Source organism: Sorex fumeus, unplaced genomic scaffold, assembly GCF_029834395.1.
Source record: "Sorex fumeus unplaced genomic scaffold, SorFum_2.1 ptg000006l, whole genome shotgun sequence".
Classification (NCBI taxonomy): Eukaryota; Metazoa; Chordata; class Mammalia; order Eulipotyphla; family Soricidae; genus Sorex; species Sorex fumeus.
The window spans coordinates 52,828,846-52,851,726 of record NW_026606063.1 but is presented as its reverse complement, the minus strand read 5'-3'; positions in this window follow the sequence as shown (position 1 = coordinate 52,851,726).

The window sequence follows — 22,881 nt, the reverse complement described above, 5'->3', positions numbered from 1 at the left end:
TATTACTTCTCAGACTCTTCTAGCAATTTTCCTGGTCTCTGTTCTCCTGTCTTCATAGTTAATATCATCTATTATTTTAGGCTTATATATTATTAAAATGTTGAAAACTATTAAGTTATATGTCTTTCCTAAGTAAATCTTCAATTTTGTGAACTCTGGAGTCCATTCATTTAAAAAATTACATTTTCGATTCAAGTATATTATCTAAGGTTACTATAACAGAATACCATAAACTCAGGCAACAGGAATTTATCTCTCACAATTCTGGAGGCTGGTTCATCCAGTATCAAGGTGCCTACTGATTCACTTTGCCAGTGAAGACTTCTTACTGCCTTGCAGATGGCAACTTTATCATTGTGTTTTCATGGTGGGTAGGAGGGGAAATGGTGAAAAGCTCTCTAGTGTCTTTTTTTTGTAAACAGTAATCTCATGAGAAAGGCCCAATCCTTATGACCTCATCTAAATCTAATTACTTCCCAAAGGCCCCATCTCCAAATACTGTCATTGGGATTTAGGGCTTCATATAAACTTGGAGGCAAGCATTTAGTTCATAGTAGCAACACCAGGTAACCTTCTCCATCCATGTAATAGTGAGCATCACTGATGGGACTTACATCTTAGTGGAGGAAAACAAACAAGTCAGGTGGTTTTAGATCACAGTAAATGTTGTGAATATATGTGACAGAACATGGTTAGGAATTTAAAGAAAATGAGAAGCAGGACTCAGAGATAGTCTTTCCAGGAAGGTAAAAATTTGAACCTAAGATATGTATGTATAAGCAGAACAAAAACTAAGTTGTAGGTAAGGTTTGTTTTCTAGCACAGTTTTGAGCTTATCTGGCTTAAGAAAGAAAGAAGTTTGTTTTTATGGCCGTAACTAACATCTTTAGTTAGCTTCCTAACTGACCACACCAGTTGGTTCTCAGGGCTTACGCCTGGCTCTGCAGTCAGGGATCCACTGCTGGCAGAATAGAGGTATGTATGGGGTGCTGGGGATTGAACTCAGGTCAGCTGTGTGCAGAACAAGTGCCATACGCACTGTACTATAACTCTAGGTCCCATTTGCTGCCCTTGAAAATCTATCAGAACAGAATGAGACTTATACCCAAGGACAATAGAAACAAGGGTCAGGATGATTGGTCCACAGTTGAAAGCTTGACTCAAGAGGTGTGGGGAGAGGGCAGTAAGGTTGGAGAAGGGACCATTATAACAATGATAATTGGAAATGATCCCTCTGGATAAAAACTGCATGCTGGAAGTAAGTAAAGGAACAAACATGATAACCTCTCAGTATCTGTATTAAAAACCATAATGCCCCAAAGCTGGGATCTATATATATATATGGGGGGGGGGGGAAGGAGGGATAGAGAGAGAAGAGAGAGAACGATAGAAAGGAGAGAAAGAAAGGAAGGAATGAAGAAAGGAAGGAAGGAAGGAAGGGAAAGAAAGAAAGAAAGAAAGAAAGAAAGAAAGAAAGAAAGAAAGAAAGAAAGAAAGAAAGAAAGAAAGAAAGAAAGGAAGGAAGGAAGAGGGGCCAGAGAGATAGTACAGTGGGTAGGGCATTTGCCTTGCACACAACAATCCCATATGGTTCCCCCCAGCACCGCCAGGAATAATTTCTGAGTGCAGAGCCAGGAGTCGCTAAGCATCACTGGACCTAAAAAGCAAAAAAAGGAAAAAAGATAGAGAGAAAGAAAGAGAAAGAAAACAGGAAAAGTGCCTGACACAGAGGCAGTCTTGCAGTGGGGGTGTCAGGAAACTAGGAACTTTGGTGGTGGGAAGCTTAAACACTGGTTAAGGGAGAGGTGTTGGAACATTGTATGACTGAAACCCAATCAAGAACAACTTTGTAGCTATGTATCTCAATTAAAAAAAAGGAAGGAAGAAAGAAAGGAAGGAACGAAGGAACGAAGGAACGAAGGAAGGGAAGGAGGGAGGGAGAAAAGTCATAAAAATATTTATCAATAGGTAAACAAAGCAGAAAAATAAGTAATGAATCTTGCTTTCATTTTTTATTGCCAATAGTAAAATTAAGACTAAGATTCAGCAGTTTTACTAATAAAAATGACATATAGTTTTAAATAGTAAACATGTTTGAAAGATACTTATTAAATATATTTTATTTTAACTGCCAGTAAAAACTCTAAATATTTATTTTGGATGCACTCATTTTTTAAAAGAATAAGATTTGTGCCAGGGCGATAGCACAATGTGTAGGTATTTGCCTTGCACATGGCCAACCCAGTTTCTATCCCTGGCATCCCATATGGTTCTCCAGCACTGCCAGGAATAAAAATTATAATACTTAATTTTATTAATAAAAAGACATTTTTCTTAATAATAGTGAGTATTTTATATATTATATATAATATATTTATGTAATACATATAAGCAAATATAATCACTGTCACTGTCACTGTCCTCCCATTGTTCATCGATTTGCTCGAGCGGGCCCAGTAATGTCTCCATCGTGAGACTTTGTTGTTACTGTGTTTGGCATGTTTGGCATATCGAACACATCACGGGTAGCTTGCCAGGCTTTGCCATGCAGCTAAGATACTCTCAGTAGCTTGCCGGTCTCTCCGAGAGGGACGGAGGAATCGAACTCAGGTCAGCCATGTTGGCTGCATGCAAGGCAAATGCCCTACCCGCTGTGTTATCATTCCAGCCCTAAACAAATATAACACTATGTAAAATTTAATTATATTTATATTTACATATAAAAACTACATGTAATTTAATGTATATTAGCATTCACTTCATATGTGATAGCTACACTAATCCTGTTATTAAGCTTTAATATGCACAATGGTCACTGGGGGACTTGAAAAAATTCAGATTCTTTTAAAAACATTTCATTATTATAGTTTTTGCTTTCCAGGTGACCTGGAACACAGGTGGTCAGGTCTGGGGCTGGCCTTTCGGCCACTTTTTACCTACACTGGCATGACTCGACCTCAGTAAGAAGGAATTTTTTTTTTTTTTTGCTTTTTGGGTCACACACGGCGATGCTCAGGAATCACTACTGGTGGTGCTCAGGGGACCCTATGGGATGCTGGGAATCAAACCCGGGTCGGTCGCGTGAAAGGCAAATGCCCTCCCTGCTGTGCTATCGCATTTAGATCACACATTTACAATAGTTCTAATCTCATGTAAACAATACCAAACCTTGTCACCATTGAAGTACCCAATATCCTCCACCAATATCCTTATATTACTTGCAGTTAAAATGCAGATTCTTTTTTTTATGATATATGAAGCACTCACAAAGCCAAACAGCAAAAATTAATTTTCCCCTTAAAGAATGAGGAGGAGAGATGAACAGACACTTTAACTATGAGACTATGTGGATGACCAGTTGACATATGAAACAAAGTACTTAATTGTCACTTATACTTGGAGAAATTCAAATAAAAATGATAGTGAGGTACCATCTCACATCATGAGAATAGCATATATCAAAAATACTGGAAACAACCAGTGTTGGTAGGAACATGGCAAGAAAGAAACTCTCTTTAACTGTTTGTGAGAATGTCACCTGGTTCAGCATCTATGAAAAACAGAATGGCAACTTCTTTAAGAACTAATTATATATTTTCCACATGACCCAGTGATTCTACTCCTAAGCATCTACCCCCAAAATAATAAAACATAAATCCAAAAATATGTCAGAACACCTGTGTTCATTGTAGCATTAAGTACAAGAGTCAGGATATGAAAAAAAAACTGAATGTTTAATACCAAAGGTGGGTGATATATAGTAATGGAAAACTGTTCAGCTAAAAAAAAGATAAAATATTGAAGTTCTCTGCAACTTTGATGTACTTAGAAGGTATTATATTAAGTAAAATAAATCAGCACAGAATCTCCTGCCTCCGTGCCTGGCTGTCCTCACCGGGGCCCCTTGGAGGAGGGTGGGTCGAGTTTCCCTCCCCACCCCGAGCAGAGCCGTGGCAGCTGAGGACCTCTGGTTCCAGCCACAGCCATGCTGAAGACCACTCTACACACTTGGATGAGCCCCACGCATGAAGGAACAGGCCGAGGAACCCAGGTGTGCGGTACCCGGGACGTAGATCTCCAAGCCTGCTCGGATTGGGACTGGGACTCATCCACCCAGATCCCCCTTCTTCCAGTATGTAGGCATTACACCCACCACTGCCCGGGCACCATGTAATCCCATCAACGGCCAAGACCCAGAGACTATAAAGTTCTGCTCCCAGAAGCACGCAGCCACATTCGTGACCATGTGACATCTTATCATCTAGTTCTTACTCTGGAGAACCTGGCAGGCTACCAATAGTATTCTGCCCACATGGAAGAGTCTGGCAAACCCCCCCGTGGCATATTCAACATGCCAAAAACCAGTAACAATGGTGGGTCTCATTTCCCTGACCCTGAATGAGCCTCAAATGTGGCACTTTTTAAAATCTCAGGAGCCGTTATTGGGGCCTGCTCGAGGGAATCGATGAATAACAGGAAGACATTGATACAGTGATACAGTGAAAAAAATCAAAGAAAGAAGGACAAATAATAGATGATATCACTCATCTATAGTATAGAGGGACAAAAGAAGGCAGCACTCTATTGAATGCTGAAAAACCCTTAGCCTTGGATGACATAACAGATTATGAAGCATTAGGGAAAAGATTGGATCAGGTCACAGGGGCAGAAGGAAATCAAGAGGGCCCTAGTTGTAACACCCCCTAAGGGAGGTGATTTGGAGCACATTTTTGGAGGAGAGGTATAATTTTGTACCTCAAAAACACAGATTTTGACTGTTTTCTGATTAAGTCACCTAAATTACAGTATTAAAGAAAAGAATAAAACTCAGGAATTTCCTGCTTGCTCTTCCATAGCACTTATAGTTTCTTTAGGTATTCTGTGAGTGAATGGTAAGATGTAAAACAAAAATAACTATTGGTTCAAGGTTGGTAGAAGAGAAGGAATCTGAGGTAAAAAGTGCCGCCCACCCCGCCCCCCACCTTCAGTGTCATCATGTAAGCCACATAGGCTTTGGCAGAGACATGGGCAGGAAGAAGTGGGTTTGGAGAAGGTGTATTTAACCTAATAAAATAACAAAAATCAGGATTTGTTTTAATATTTATTAAAGCAGTTATTCTTGTGTGAGTTTTGTGAAAATGGTCAAAAAGAATTAGACTATATTGAACAAATTCTCAAAATCTTTTTATGCTATTGTATAATGGGTATGTTAATCTTGACCATTTTTTTAAACTCCCAAAGTGTTTTATGCTCAGTTGTTAACCTTTACACAAAACACAGACATAGATAGATATATACAAATGCACACATTATCTTCTTTCATTTGGTGTTAAACAAATTTATCTCTGCATAAATGAATCTAAACTTATTGCCTACCCTTATTTATTGCCAGTTTTCTCCTTAAATGATTGCTGTCTAACTTCTTTTCTGCCACCCAACTGAAATTCTTCTGAACTGTAACTCAGTAATTTTCAAATGCAATGACATTAAACATTTCATTACAAAAAATTCAAATGTGGGCAAATAACACAGTGAATTACCTTCATTAATTACTTATATTCAAGAGCTATTAAGTATTTGCCATACTTTCTTAATTTATCCTTTTTCTTTGTTGAATTATTTGAAAAAACTCCCAAATATCATGTTTTTATTGATACTCATCTTTGATATTTTTTCTAAATAACTATACATTTTCACCTATAATTATGTCATTATTACATCTAACAAAGAAAATGATTTATTTTTAGTGTAATCAATGTCCTAGACCATAATCAGATTTTCCTCAATTATCTCAAAAAATTCTTTTGATCATTATTTTGTTTGAGTTAGGATCCAAGCAAGGTCCACATATGACATTTTCTTGATACTCCCTGAAATCTCTCATAGTCAGAAGTATTTCACTTATTTAACACTCTCTCCCTTTCTTCTTTCTCAGACTTTGACTTGCTAAAGAAACCAGTTTATTTGAAGAAGATCTCACGGTCTGAATTTGTGTGCTTGATTTTTTGTGATTTCCTTTAGTATATTCCTTTCCCTCCTGAATTTGCTGTACATAGAGCATATAGTCAACCTGCTTAGATTCAAGTTCAGACTTGTAGCAAGAATAATACGTAGGCAGTACCATATATTCATTTTAGGACACACATGTCTTGAGACTCAGTTACGGTTATGCAAAAAAAAAAATCAATGTATCCAAATATTGACAGACTAAGCCTTCCATAAACTTTCTACCTCTTTGCCACATACAGATTAAAGCAAAAAAGTGCTTACTTTTTTCTCTTTAAATAACTTTTTTTTTTTTTCAGAATAAGCTTTTTCTACGTAGTTATTTTAAATAGTCTCCAGTGAAATGCAGCACCATCCCTTTGTTTTTTGTTTAGGGCCACCCTGGTGGGTGTGGTTCAGGAACTATTCCTTGCTCTGTACTCAAGAGTGACTCCTGAGGGGGTATGATGCCGCCAGCAGGTCAATCTGTACCTGTGAGGTGAGTGCATCAGCAGCCTGATGACACCATCAGGCCTTCAGATACCCCAAAATTGCTGCTGTGCCTTTGGCCAGACCCCAAAAAACTTGGGGCAAAGTTTACCAAGAAAGTAAACGGCCAAAAGTTAGGTATGTGGGAGACACACCCACAAACCACCTCCGGCTCAGCTATATAGTTGGAGGCATGGCCTCTCTGGTTCCTGATCGAACTGCTTAACAGTCATGATCCCAGAGGCTGAGAAACGAATCTCAGAACCCAAAAGCTTTTGGCAGAAATACGTCCTGTTCCTGCAGTAGGTTATTGGCTCTGGGCCACTTCAGGTGGAAATAGGTTTCGTGCCTTGGCCTGTTCCCCTTGGCAGCCTGGTGACCATCATCCTTCAGAGGCCACAGGACAGTGAGGTTTGGGCCGGCAGTGATGAGACACGCAGGGGGTGGAACCGGCCCTTTCCTCCCCATCCCAGCGAGACCTCGAGTCGCCGCCTACAAATGCCTCTCTGGTTCCTGATCAAGCTGATTAATGACCATGATCCCAGAGACTCAGAAACAAATCTCAAAACCCAGCAGCTTTTGGCAGAAATGCATCTGGACCGCATACATGGCCACGGCTCCAGAGGCAAAAGGATTTAATCCAGAGCCTGGCAGCTTGCAGCAGAAAAGTGAATGGACCATGCGTTAAACTACGTCACCATGCCCCCGGGGAGGGAAAAGGTGTTGCTCCCTTCCGCCTGTCTCCCCACCGGAAGCAGGGTGGCCACCGCCTCAGAGCTTATTGGAAAGCCAGGTATGAGCTGGCGGTGACAGAGCAACTGCAGTCTCATAGGAAGAGGGGCAGTACCGGCCCGTCCTTTACGCCCCACTGAGGTCACGTGTTGCCCCCCACAAGTGGGTCTTCGGCACGGCCATGGCTCCAGAGTCTAAAGGACTTAATCCAGAGCCAGAGCAGCTTGTGGCAGAAAAATGAATGGACCATGCGTTGAACTACAGTGCCATGCCTCCCTGGGAGGGAAAGGGTGTTGCTGCTCCCTTCCGCCTCAACCCCCCCCACCCCCGCTGCAAGGTGGCCGCAGCCTCAGAGTTTATAGAAAACCCAGTATGAGCCTGTGGTGACAGGGCAACTGCAGTCTTATGGGGAGGGGGGCGGTACTGGCTCGTCCTTCATGCCCTACCGAGGTCCAGAGTTACCCCCCACGAGCGGCTCTCCGGCACAGCCATAACACCAGATACACAGAAACCAATATCTAAATTATCTGGCTCTTTGCAGAAATCCAAAATTGTGTGGCCGCAATAGCGGCCACGCAACATTATACAATTCTCATAACCAGCTATAGAAAACAAAGTATTTCACAATGCCTTTTCAGCAATTCTAATTGTTGGGGGGGGGGGGGAATTCTAAACAATAATGGTGCATCTTTTGTTGAAATGATGAATGTAATCAATGTAGAGAAGAGTTAAGTAGAAATCATCTGCCTCACAGGCATTGGATGGGATGGGAGGAGGGTATATTGGGGTTCTTGGTGGTGAAATGTGAGTACTGGTGAAGGGAAAGGTATTTGATCATTGTATGACCGAGACTTAAATCTAAAAGCTTAGTAATTTTCCCACAGTGATTCAATAATAAAATATAAAACGAAAAATAAATAAATAAGGAAAACTCACAGATGATACTAGGGTACAACCGCAGACTCACTTGAGTAAGCCTGAAGGGACAGGATATAAGAAGGTAGAGATCCTAGGTAGGCTATGATGACTCTTATTACAGTTCATGACTGGTAACAGTAAACTAGAATATAATAAAAATATATTACATATAGATAAGTTTTCTATTTTGATGGTAGATGCATATTAATTGCTTCTTTTTAATCAGAAAAATAAGAAGCATAGCCATCAATTGAGAGTGAGTTCACCAAATTATGGAATGATGATCACTTCAAGATATACAGTTACTATATTAGAGCACTACAGATATACACTTTCATTAACTTATCAATTATTCACTATGTATTTCATGCTCAAATCTATGTTAAAATAATTTTAATTGTTCTTTGGTTTTTTCAATATAAATATTTATTTCTGCTTTTCTTAAGAAAATGAGGTCATTATAAAGAAAGTGATTTACTTCATCACACATGAATTTTAAATATTTCTTTTGTATGATTCAAAAATGAAAATACTTATTATAAATGTAAAGTCAAACTATCTCAAAACTTTGATAATGCCTGAAACCATAAAACTAGTCTGTTTTAAAGTAAAATAATATTACTCACTGCAACTATCAAGGTAGAAATTATTTAAAATAGCAAAATAACTTAAAGCATGTGGGAAAGGAAGGAATAATAGAAAATATCTTATTCATTGATAAAGTAGTTAATAGAAATTAACAAAAATTATGTAAACAAAATTGTAGCATAAGAGAGTATTTATGACATATTGTTAGTGAATTAAGAGAAATTCATATTACATCTAAAAAAGAAGAATTTGTTGCATTATTTTCTGTGACAAGTATATGTCTATAATTTATGTGCCTGAATAATGATTCAAAGGAGGAGCTTCCTTGCTGTGCTCACAAAACACAAACTGAAAATTTCCCAGAAAGATACGATATTGTGAGGTCCCACATCCAGGAATGAGGCAAAGGCAAAGACATACCTTGCCCTCCAAAGACTGTTAGAAATGGGAAGAAAGAGAACATTGAGTAGATTCATGTTTTAGTATCCAGAAAGTGGGTGGAAAAAGACATATGGAAGATGAGGAGGGAGGTTCTGGACAGAGACCAGGGAACCTGATCCAACGGGAGGTCCTGGGTGGAAAGAGTGAAAATGGCTTGAAAGTAATCCCCTAAATCTAAATGAAGTCTATGCTTTGGAGATGGGCAGTCTCTGCAGCTGAGACCATAGCAAAGAAGATAACAGAGAAAGCGATTTATGCTGTACCCTCATTTCTCTACTCCTCCAGTCTAAGGACAAAGATCTGGATACTCAGAGAGGAGGAATAACATTTGGGCCACAACACAAATCTGAATTAAGAAGTGTCTTGCCCTTCCAGCATGTTTTCCACAGTGGTGGAACAATTGAGGTGCTCCAAGATGAGATGGAAGAAACATCTAATAATCAACAGAAGATGGAAAAAATCTGGAAAGAAATGAACAGCATACCATAGAACGATAGGGTGTGTTTATAGGGAACAAAAAAAAGAATTATAACTGTTACTTATATATAAAAAATCATAGATGAGGATTTCTCGGAGTTAAGGAATATAGGCAACTAAATATGGAAGGTCTAAAGAATTCCAGTGAAAACACACTCAAATAGGAAAGCTTGAAGATATACATACTGAAAATGATAAAATCCAAAGATAGAAATAGAATATTTAAAGCAGCAAGACCAATAAAGGATCTTACATACCAAGTAAGTGCATCTGATTCACAGATCTATTAAATGAGACTCTTGAAGCCAGGAGAGAACGGAGGAATGTAGTACAGAAACTCAATGAAATTTGTCAAGAATACTTTATGAAGTAAGATTGTCCTTCAGATTTGAAGGAGCAACACAGAATTTTAGGGACAGGGAACAGGTAAATTTTAGGAAATTCAGAGTCTTGAAATCAGTCTTGCAAGAAGCATTAAATGAGCTTCATTAAAAGGCAAAACAAACTCCTCGGCACTTGGCATTGAGTATGACACTCACTCACAGTACTTATAATTTCCCTTTACTAGATTAAGGAAATGTTTGTTTACTCGTATTCTGCTAAGGTATTTTATAGATTTGCAGTAAAACTTAACATTTAATTTATATTGAATGTTATATGGGCTGGAGCGATAGCACAGCTGTAGGGCGTTTGCCTTGCGCGCGGCTGGCCCAGCTGAGCTGGGTTTGATTCGTCCGTGCCTACCGAGAGTATCTCGCCCACATAGCAAAGCCTGGCAAGCTACCCATGGCGTGTTCGATATGCCAAACACAGTAACAACAAAGTCCCACAATGGAAACATTACTGGGCCCTCTCAAGCAAATCAATGAACAACGGGAGGACAGTGCTACAGGGCTAGAGTTATATATCTGGTCATCTGTTTATATTTATATCCCTAGAGATTTTTATTACAATCCTTTATTAATGCAGACATTTAAGCAGTAACTGTAGTATAATATTTTCTAACATAATGCCAATATTTTCTTCATTAGGGAAAAATTACACTTTTTTTTTGTACTTGTAGCACTGTAGCACTGTCCCCCATTGTTTGTTGATTTGCTAAAGCGGTCCAATAACATCTCCAATGTGAGACTTGTTGTTACTGTGTTTGGCATATCTAATATGTCACGGGTAGCTTGCCAGGCTTTGCTGCACGGGCGAGATACTCTCGGTAGCTTGCCAAGCTCTCTGAGAGGGGCGAAGGAATCTAACCCAGGTCGACCGGGTCAGCTGCGTGCAAGGCAAACGCCATACCCTCTGGGCTATTGTTCCAGCCCTTTTTGTACTTGAGACAAAAAATTTTTATTTTACTTTTAATATAGGAGTATTGCTATTTATTCAGCCATTGATTGATTTGGCTGTGAACTCCACCTTACTTTTATTTTTCCTTTCTATAAATTTTCTGTTGAATCAGTGTGAGAGCAGTTACAAAGCTTTCCGGTTTAAGTCTCAATCATACAATGATGAAAAACCCATCCCTTCACCAGTGCCCATTTTCCACCACCAAAACCTTAGTATTACCCCTCCATCCCACACCCTCCTCCTAACTGTGGGGCAGATGATTTCCATATTACTCTCTCTCTACTTGTAATATTGTAATATGTAATATGTAATATTGATTACATTCAATATTTCAACACCCGACCTATCATTATTATTTGGGATTTTACCCCAACACACAGATCTGCCAAAAAGGCAATAGAAAAATCAAACTTTTATACTACAAAAGACCTATTCAGATTCTTCCATTAAACATTTCTTAATTTTCTTCATTGTCACTGTCACTGTCACTGTCCTCCCGTTGTTCATTGATTTGCTCGAGTGGGCCCAGTAACATTGTGAGACTTGTTGTTACTGTGTTTGGCATATTGAATACATCACAGGTAGCTTGCCAGGCTTTGCCGTGGGGGTGAGATACTCTTGGTACCTTGCCAGACTCTCTGAGAGGGGCAGAGGAATCGAACTCAGGTCGACTGGGTTGACCGTGTGCAAGGCAAACGCCCTACCCACTTGCTATTGCTCCAGCCCTAATTTTCTTCATTCTTACTAATTTTTGCATTTGTAGAAGTTATCTATTTCATGGAAATCTTAACATTTATTAGCACAGAATTACTTATATGTTAATTTTTTATGTATATAGTTGTAAAATAGATTTCATTTTTGAAAAAAATACATTATCAACTTATCATTGATTTTGTGGTATTCTGAGATTAGTTCTTTTCACATATGTGTGTAGGTGTCACCATTCCACGAAAAAAGAAAGATAATTCTATTTCAAATGTTAAATAAAGAAAAAAACAAGAAAGAAACAACAAATGAAAAGCAACTGGAACTGAAGATTTTCTGCATAGAACTGAATTTATGTGAATAGGGGTCAGAGAGGTCCTTGGGACACTGGTGGAGGAATATGGGCACTCTGATGATGGGTGTGTTTTTGGAATGATGTACCCAGGAAGAGTATGATTGACATTGTAAATTCTGGTTCCTCAATAAAAATGGTTTTTAAAAATAGTAAGAACTAAAAATAATAAAAAATTAAAAATTAGACTAAAAGCAGCTTAATCTAAGCCAAGAAAGAAGTTTGTTTCAAATGGTTTAGCACTGTACACAGAAACTACAGTTTCTGCCTTTCTAATTTATTCAATTAGTTAAGAAAAATCTCTCAAATTTAGTAAATGAGTCCACGCCAAATTGTCAATGTTTTAAATTTATTTCCTTAAATATTTCCTTATTTATTTCCTTATTTTTGTCTAAAATGGCCCTTGATGTACTCTTTCCACTGATACTCATACTGCTGAGAAGTCCCTTTCTATGTATATCATAGGGGTAATAATATGATCAACAGAATAAAATGTAAGCAATGCCATGCCACTTCCAATATTTAATTATAAAGATTCTGTGTAAATATTTCTTATATTTTCACTGGGATTAGCTAAGATATGTACATTGTGCTTTTTTGTAAATAGTAAAACATAATATATAGTCAAGTACTTTTAGTTCTACTCTCAAACTTAGAGTAGATTTTCTCTTCCTAACCAGACTTTGTCTAAGGATTCATATTTTTTTATATGTTCAAATAGGGCTCAATGGGTTGAGCACAAACTTATCATGCAGACATTTCGAGCTTGATCCCCTCTCAACTGCCACATGGTCCCAGAGCACCACCAGGAGGCATCCCTGAGCACAGAGTTGGAAGTAGCCCTTAAAAACATCACTGGATGTGGTTGAAAAACAAAAAACAAAAAATATTCTCAAATAAAACATATAAACTAAGCATGTGTTTAATGTATGTGCAGTATATATATGTTTTACATAAGGCTAATAACTGTAAATGTATATACAGGACCTAGAAGCCAGCATGAAACTGACAATATTCTAATCAGGAAGTCACCAGTTTCAAAAAAAGGGATTGACAAGAGTAAAGTAAGAGTCTAAAGTTGATAAATGAGTATATGTGGAAGAAGAAAGATTTGAAAGTAAAGATAATGCCAGAGATTTGAGCTTAAATACCAGGATAGCAGCTGGTGATTCCCTTGGTGTTTAGGAAGTAGGGCAGTTGGGGAAATTTTAAATGAAAAGAAGACATTGTCAGAGGCACACTGATTTGAGGTGGAAATGACCTCAAATCTGATTAAAATCTTTAATCAAATGACAGTCTTCTGTGGTTTAAAATGCACTTATTTGACTATCAATTTAATAAGTATTCTACCCTACGGAATTTCTATGGCTATTTACTTCTATTTCAGAAATTATTTCTCAATCTTAAATTCCTTAAAAGAAAATTTTAAAACACATACTTAAATAAGGGGATTTGAGTCCCCATTTTCACTAGTATTGCAAAAATATCTTTTCTTACCCTTCTGCTGAAAACAACTTAGAATGTTGAATAAATTTTCTTACCACCTTAAGCACACTAATAAGATAACTACGAGGCAAATAAAACTCTAAGTAAAGGCAAGATCCCAGATGTGTTTCTAAAGTGGACAAAGGTCAGGTAGACACAAACTAGATACCCCTTCTCTGGACTACCCTACTCAAAAAATGCAAAGGAAATTGCCAGCCATAAAGCATAGTGTTTAGTGAAAGAGGAAAAGGAATTCCCCCTTGAAATTGGTTAAACACATTGTTTACATTCTCAAAAAATCCTCAAAAGAAGAGTTCTATGATTCTTAAGATCTCCACTGGTTATGCTTCCAAATATTCAACAAAAATAAAAGCAAAAATCACCAAGATATGTTCTACATGGGATAACAAATAGCAGGAAAAGACTATTAAAAACTTGGGTAAAGAACCAAAAATAGGCTATAAAATAACCTTATTTACATGTTTAATAAGAGATGGTAGCTTGAAAAATCTGCAATGAAAATATCAAAAAAGAGTAACATTGATTAGACATATCATAGAATGTATAGAAATAAACATACCATAATTAACTAAAAATTCAGAGAATTGTATTAACCTCAAAGTAGATTACATTAGCAGAATAATGGAGCGACTTTACAGTTTAGTGGAATTAAATACTATACTAAAAGGTGGATTTGAGAATTTATTTGAAATATAGAATAGAAAAATCTGAAAAATAGAGAAATGTGATATTAGAAATATAGAGCAAAGTGTGAGACAATTTTTCTTTTAAAATGGAGAAACTCTCCGGAGGTGGGTAAGATATTAGAATGATTAGAATATTATGATTAGCAGTATTTTAAACCGTAGTACCTCAATGAAAGTTAAATTTAAAAAGGAGAAAAAGGCTAGGCATGTGCTCAGTTGGTACACTACATTTCTAGCACATATGAGTTCCTGGGTTTGATTCTTGGCATTGCATACTCGCAAACCAGATTTTTTTTTAAAGGAAAAAGAGGAGAGGGCAGTAGAGGCAAGATTTTAAAAAATTTCTAGAACCAATCGCCAACAGTATATTTCAAGGAACCTCCAAGTCTATATACATTAAAAAATAGGAAATACCTTGACAAAGCACATTGAAGTTGCAGAGCAGTTACTTCCATGTGCAGCATATTAAAAGACTACCTTATTAGGAACAATACTAAACATGTCAGCTGGAGTGATAGTACAGTGGGTAGGGCGTTTTCCTTGCACACGGCCAACCCAGGTTCCATTCCTCTGTCCCGAGAGTATCTCACCCGCTCGGAAGAGCCTGGCAAGCTCCCCGTGGCATATTCGATATGCCAAAAACAGTAACAACAAGTCTCACAATTCCCATCCGAGCAAATGGACGAACAGGCAGACAGAGCTACAGTGCTATTAGCAGGTATTCAGGGAACTCTTTCTGTAAAGGAATAGATAGTAAATACCTCAAATTTTCAAGGCTAGGAGGTCTTCATTGAAAATATTTAATTCTGCTATTGTAACAAAAACAGCTTAGAATATTCTTAATGAATAAGTAGCTGTGTTCCAATAAAACATTATTTACAAAAGCAGGTGGTAATTAAGATTTTGTAGAAAAGCCATGATTTGCTGACCCATATTTAGATTGATGTCTAAATCTTCAACAGCAAAATGGGAGATAGAATATAATAGACTATCATTAATGATGTGAAACAAAACTGTTTCAGTTTCCAATCTGTAAACTTGTAGCCAGAAAACTTTACATCCAAGAATGAAGTAACATGAAGATAGTTGCTCAATAAGAAATGTGATAAATTTTACCATTAACGTATTTCACAAATATTCTAAACTCTACTCCTTCAAACAAATAAAAAACTGATAAAGATAAAATTAAAGAAAATAAAGAACACAAAGGAAAAAGATCAAAGACAATAACTATATTACAAATGAACCTTAATCAAGATAAGTGATATAAATTTAAATAACAATAATATAATCATATATGTATGTATATATACATATATATATGTATATATATATACTAAAGTAGACAAAGTTCTCAAGGACAATAGAATGTACTGTGAGAGAGTTCATTGAAACAACACATGTTAAGTTCTTGTTTCGGAAGGATACAAGTACTTATTACCTTTTTACGAATGCTTATCACATATTATATTCCTACATTACATAAACTAAAAGCAAATGCATGTAAATTTAACTTCTTAAGGTAAAAATTACAAAATAGAAGTGGAAAATAGAAGTGCAAACTAATAAGCGCAAAGTGGAAAAAGTAATCTAATCATATAAAGACTATCAAAAAAGGAAAGGGAAAAGGTAATGGAAACTATAGAAGGATAATGTAATATAAATAAATTCATTTATCAGCAAAATGAATAGAATAGTTCAGGGACAATATGTGAGTTTTGGAAGAATGTGGTCCTAAGTCTGATTTCTGGTGCCCCCTACAGGACAAGAACAGTTCCAGCAACTCTGCCATTTGGAATCTCGAGAACTACAATGTAGTGGGCAACAATTGCCAGTCCAATCAAGCTTGAGGTATTTGAGCATAGCAACTAATGTGTGTAACACTGAGTAAGCATCACTATTAAAAGGTTTGTGAGCACTGCATCCAAGTGAGTGGCCCTTGGGGATTTCCAGCAAGCCCTACAAAGAAAATGTGCAGAGGATCACAATAAAAGAAGCGCAACCCTCAGCAAGCATGGCTACAAGCAATGCAACTAATTCACAACAAGCATTACAACTAAGGGTGTTTTTGGGGTCACACCATGCTATGCACAGAGGTTACTCCTGGCTCTGCGCTCAGGAATTAACTTCTGGCGGTACTCAGGGGACCATATGGGATGCTGGGAATCGAACCCGGGTTGGCCATGTGCAAGCAAACACCCTACCCACTGTGCTATCATTCCAGCCCCTAAGGGTATGTTTCACACCCCACTCATGGAAACACAATGAAGAGGGAAAAAAAGAAAAACTAGTGTGAATTTACTGAATGATAGAAATTTTATTTATTTGTTTGTTTGCTTGTTTATTTATTTATGGGTTTGGGGCCATACTCAGTGGTGTTCAGGGCTTACTTCTGGCTCTGTTATCAGGGATCACTTCTGGGCAGTGTTTGGGGACCATATAGGGTAGTAGGGATTAAATCTGAGTTGGCCACAGGCACAAGTGCCCTACCCACTATTCTATTGCTCCAGCTCCCTAATACTAGTTTTAAAAGTTGTCATCTATTATGTTGGCAAAGGATAGCGACTTAAGCATAACACAGGCAAAATAAAATAAATAGTACAAATTGGAAATAAATGATAACTAAATAACAACTCTAGGATCTCAAATTTGATGATTTAGATGATATGGACCAGTTCTTGAAAAGATGAAAGCTGCCCAAACCATTCAAAGTAATAGATAATCGGAATAGACCTAAACCTATTAAGCTGAATGCTTTATAAAATTCGTAATAAAAATAAAGATCCAGTCAGGATCCAGTCAGACCTAGGATATTTAAGTATATCCTTTATACTTGAGGACCAAGTTACACAAATTCTCTACTTTATCTTTCAGAAATACAGTAGTGAGAAGGTTTCCAGTTCATTTTATGAGGCCAGAATTAGTTTAACATCATCATTATTAGTTTAATACCATACCATGTTGAAAGAAACAAAAACTATAGATTAATATCTTCCATGAACATTAATTCAAATTTCTCTTGTAAAATACTGGCGGAATAATTTCAGCTATATACAGAATGAATTATCTCTTTTGTCTAAGTGGAATTTGTTTCAAATGTGCAAGTCAGATTCAAAATTTTAAAATGAATCACTTTGCCACAGGAGCACATTAACGGATAAAGCAATCATAAGATTCTACTTATTGATGCCAAAGTAGCATTTAATATAGTCTAACACTCAGACATCTCTCTCACTAAACTGAAAATAGTAGAGTACTTCTTCAAAAGATAAAAAACATTATTAAAAGCAAAAACCCTACAGTTTTACATTATGCTTAATTATGATAAACTAGGTAATTTATCCATAACATTGGAAAATGTTATTACTCTAATAGAGAAAAATATAACCTGTCAAAATTTGACTTCAATTAAAATCAAAACTTTTTATTTTAGTTTTTTGTAGTTTATTTTTGTTTGAAGATTTACAATACTGTTAATGATAGTTTCATGAATACACCATTCCAACAACACACCCTCCATATCTGCTTCCCTCCATAATTATCTCTGGGTGCCCTTCAAGCCACCTCTCATTCTTGGTAATCTCAGCTCTGAAAATCAGTTCTCAGTTTCTATTGTCATATCAGTTATTATTTCCTTCTTATGATTCTTAATATTACAGATATGAGACATAACATTCTGTATTTGTCCCTTTCCTCCTGGCTGATTTCACTCAGCATGATACCCTTTGGTTCCATCCAGATGGTGACAAATTATATGATTTATTTCCTGATAGCTGAGAAGTATTCCATGCGTAGATCCAGTCATCTGAAGAACATAACTTTTTCACAAGTCCTTATTCGTCACCCAAAAAAAAACTGACAGTAAGTCATGAGCATTTTCATTGCTATTCAAAACTGAATTGAAACACCTACCTAGTTCAGTTCATGAAAAGAGTTAATAGATGGATGAGTGAAAAAAACAGATTAAACAAAATGTATTTAATTTCAGATATTTGTATCTATCACTTATCACTTAATATCACTTAATCCCCGTTATTCATCGATTTATTCGAGCAGGTACCAGTAATGTCTCCATTCATCCCGGTTGCGTGCTAGCGTAGCCCAATGGTATCTGTTTGTTCTAGGAACATGCAGAGCCTCAAACCGATCATTTAGGGTCTTGATGAAGAAGTCTGACCATCTTATAGGTGGGCGTCCACGTGATCTTTTGATGTCTCGTGGAATCCAATCAGTAATGGCTCTAGTCCAGCGGTTGTCTGTAAACCTCATTACGTGTCCAGCCCATCTGATTTTTGATGTCTTGGCAAATGAGATAGCGTCCCTGATTCTTGAGCATTGACGAAGATCAGAACTCCGGATTCTATCTCTCATTTGAGTGAATCGTGATATTCCAAGCATAGTTCTTTCGATTCCTCTTTGAGAGACCCGAATAGCGTTCTCATCCTGTTTCCGTAGGGTCCAGGTCTCTGAGGCATATGTTAATGCAGGAAGAACAGTGGAATCAAAGAGATGTGCTCGTAGCTGGAGGTTCTTTGTCCTTTTAGTTATTTCTTCAATGCTCTTGAAGGCATTCCAAGCCGCTCTCTTCCTCCTGCGCAACTCAGGTGCCAGGTCATTCATCATGTTGATTTCTCGACCTAGGTATATGTAACTGTTGCATTCGGAGATGGTGGTTCCGTTGAGAGCGAATGGAGCGTCAGGAACAAGGCTGTTTCTCATAAACATTGTCTTCGTAAGATTCAGCTGTAGTCCGACCTTTCCACATTCACGGTCAAAGTCGTTCAGCATTTGTGCCGCTTGGCTGATGTTTGGTGTTATTAGAACGATGTCATCAGCAAAGTGGAGGTGGTGTAGTTGCCGACCATCTATCTTCACTCCCATGTTTTCCCATTCCAGTCGTCGCATGATGTTCTTGAGGGTGGCACTGAAGAGTTTTGGTGAAATGGTATCACCCTGCCAAACCCCTCTCTTGATATGGATTATTACTTCTTTGTAGAATGGTGAGATCTTGGTAGTGAATCCGCAATAGAGCTCACGAAGGATCCTGATGTATTGAGTTTGTACGCCCTGATTGGCTAGGGCTTCCATGACCACTTCCGTCTCAACAGAATCAAAGGCCTTCTTTAAATCAATGAACGTTAGACAGAGTGGCATCTTAAACTCCTGAGATACCTCAATGAGCTTGGTTATTGTGTGGATATGGTCGATGGTACTGAATCCTTTTTGGAATCCAGCTTGTTCACATGGTTGTCCTTCATCTAGTGTTCTGCTAATCCTATTCAGGATGACTCGAGTGAATAGTTTGTAGATGACAGACAAAAGGCAGATTGGGTGATAGTTGCCAATGTCGTGGATGTCTCCTTTCTTGTATAGTAGTACAGTCCTGCTGGTTTTCCATTGGGATGGAACCTTGCATTCAGACAGGTAGTGTGTGAAGAGTCGAGCCAATGTATTGATGAGTACTGATGCTAAGTTCTTCAGGTGTTCAGGTCTGATCTTGTCTGGGCCAGGTGCTCTTTGTTTCTTTACCGACGAGATGGCATGTTGGATTTCGGAAGGGAGAACATTGGGAACGACATATCCATCATGTGGTATGTGGTATGTGGGCAAGTGGATGTGGCTATTAAAGAGATCTGAATAGAAGTCATGAATAATCTTCTCCATTACCCTTCTGGAAGATGTGATAGATCCATCATGATGTCGGAGGGCGGTCATCTTGGTTTTGTAGTTGGTGAAGGACAGGCGGGCATTACGAATGTTTTTCCCAGCTTCTGCTGCATCTACCAGTACTGCTGCTCAAGGTCATCCTTGATGGCTTCTCTGCACTGTTTTGCCAGTTCGGGTGTTCGCTTGTGGTTGCCTGAGGCATGTGCCAAGCCACGTTGGCGAATAAGTTCAAGAGTGTTCGAAGAAAGACGTTTTTTTGTGGTTATCTCTCTCTTGGCATTCCTTGCACAATCATGGAGGTGCTGAATCATTCGACCGTATTCCTCATCAATGTTGTCAATGACGGCATCTTCCCATGTTGCCGCAATAGAGCCAAAGAGCTCCCAGTTGGTGGTTGTTCTGGGAGTCCTCTTCTTAAACCTTGCATTCTTTTCTCCTTTTTCTGTGAGGTAGAATTTTTCACGAAGAAGACGGTGGTCTGATCCCGTTTGGAATTTTGGGACAACAGCAACATCGGTTAGGCAAAACCGCCGATTGAATATGATGTGGTCTATTTCATTGTGGAACCGTCCATCGGGAGACTCCCATGTCCAACGTTTAGATTCAGCCTTTTGGAATTGTGAGTTACCATGGAAGGTTTTGGTTGACATGATGAACTCAGACAGTCTGTCACCCTGTTCGTTCCATTCCAGGCCATGGGTTCCAATGTGGAGTTCATCGATTGATCTTCTTGGTCCTATCTTGGCATTAAAATTACCGACAATGATCTTGTAGAAGGTGTGATCTTCTTTATAGAACTTCTACAGCTCCATGTAGAATTTCTCAGTTTCTCTTTCACCATAACTGGATGTTGGTGCATAGACAACAAAGATAGAAACTGCCGGTAGTGAGCCACATTTATTCAAGTGTAATCGTCCGATTCGGGTTGTTAGGCATTCGAATGAATTAATGCTCGTGACTAAGTTTGTGTTGACAAGGATACCAACACCACCGACATCTCTTTTATCACATGTTCCAAGGAACAGTTCTTCTCCAGTGTCGAAAACAGCATGATGGGATTGATGTCTTCTCGTTTCGGTCAGACCAATGATGTCGTACTTGATCTTTCGCGCTTGTACCACAAGGTCTTCAATGGATGGAGTAGATGCCAGCGTACGAGCATTAAAAGTACAGACAATCATTTTTGTTTTTCTGCATTTTGGCAGCCTATGTCTGCCTTGGTGTTTTATCAGCCTCTCCTTCCATATCCTTCTCGACTCTGCATATTCAGGGTTAGGGAAATGAGATCCATTTATTACTGGATTTGGCATATCAATTTGGTCTATTTGGCATAGACCATGGATAGCTTGCCAGGCTCTGCCGTGCAGGTTGGATATTTAAGGTACCCTGAAAACTTAGAGAAAAGTACATAAATAGTCACGCAGCCGTGAATGCTTGTTGTGATAATCTCTGGATCCTGGCCGTTGTTGGGGTTACACGGCAGTTGGAGGGTGTTACTGTCTAGCTACTGACAGGTCCAGTCCCAAAACGTGCAGGTTTGGAGATCTCAGCCCTGGGTCCCACACACCTGGGTTCCTCTGCCAGCTCTGTTATGTCTGAGGCTTATCCAAGTGTGTGGAGAGTGGCCCCAGTAAGGCCTTGGTTGGGGCCTGGAGGTCTTCAGCTTTGTATCTATGTAGAAAAAAATTACAAAAGCTTACCAGGCATAAGATATAAAACCCAAAACGATGAATAAAACATCAGTTGATATATGAGTTTGCAGAAAACAAAACTAATATATAAAATTCAATTCATTTTAAATATTAACAATGAACAATTGAAATTTGAAAAAATTAAACACCAAAACCAAATTAAATGCCTAAATATAAAGCTAAAAATATATGTAGTTTCTAGATGTATAAAACTATAAACTGATCAATGGAGTTAAGAGGAGAAATAGTTTGTGTTCATGGACTAAAAGACAAAATACTATTTTTTGTTCCAATTTGATTTTTACCATTTCATTTTCATTTCATCATCCTGTTATTCATCGATTGCCTCAAGCAGGCCCCAGTAACGTCTCTTTCATCCTAGCCCTGAGATTATATTCAAGGCTATTTAGGAGAATGAGACCCATCATTGTTACTGGTATTTGGCATATTTGGTATGCCACGGGGAGTTTGCCAGACTCTGCCCTGTGGGCAGGCTACATTCGATAGCCTGCAAGTTTGTCCAAAGTAGGAAGGAGACAATAAGATGTCATACAAAAAAGTTCTGATAAGATGTCGCACGGCCGCAAATGCGGCCACACGGTTCCGGGAGCTGGATTTTATAGTCTCTGAGTCTTGGCCGCTGATGGGATTACACGGCGCCAGGGGGCCAGGTGGTGGGTGTGACCCCCGCCTACTGGAATTTGGAGGATCTGGGTGGAAGATGCTCGACTCCAATCTGAGTAGGCTTGGAGATTTCGGCCCCGGAACCTGCGTGGCTTTGTCCCTCTGCCAGTACCTTCATGTGTGCGGAGAGTGGTCTCAGCATGGTGGTGACTGGTCCTGGAGGTCTTCGGCTGCCGTAGCCCTGGTCGGGGAGGGGAGGAAAGCTCAACCCGCTCCCCTCCAAGGGGCCCCGGGAAGGAACACCCAGGCGCGGGGGCAGAAGACTGCACTGTTCTCGTCCGGGAGCTGGATTTTAAAAGACAAAATACTATTTTTTGTTCCAATTTGATTTTTACCATACTTGCAAAAATTCCAGTAATTATTCCCTGAATATTTTAAAATATTCTAAACTGCATAAAAAGAGCAATAGCCAACAAATAAATTTAAAATGCTTTTCATATCCAAGATTTACTATAAAGGTAATGGGATTAGTTTACTATTGTGGTTGTAACAAGTTACTACAAATTTAGTGGCTTATAAAATATAAATTTATTACTTTGTGGCTCTAGAGTTCAGATGTTTCACAGGAGTTTTACTGAGATAGAATCAAATTGTGTGGAGAACTGAGTTTTCTTCAGGA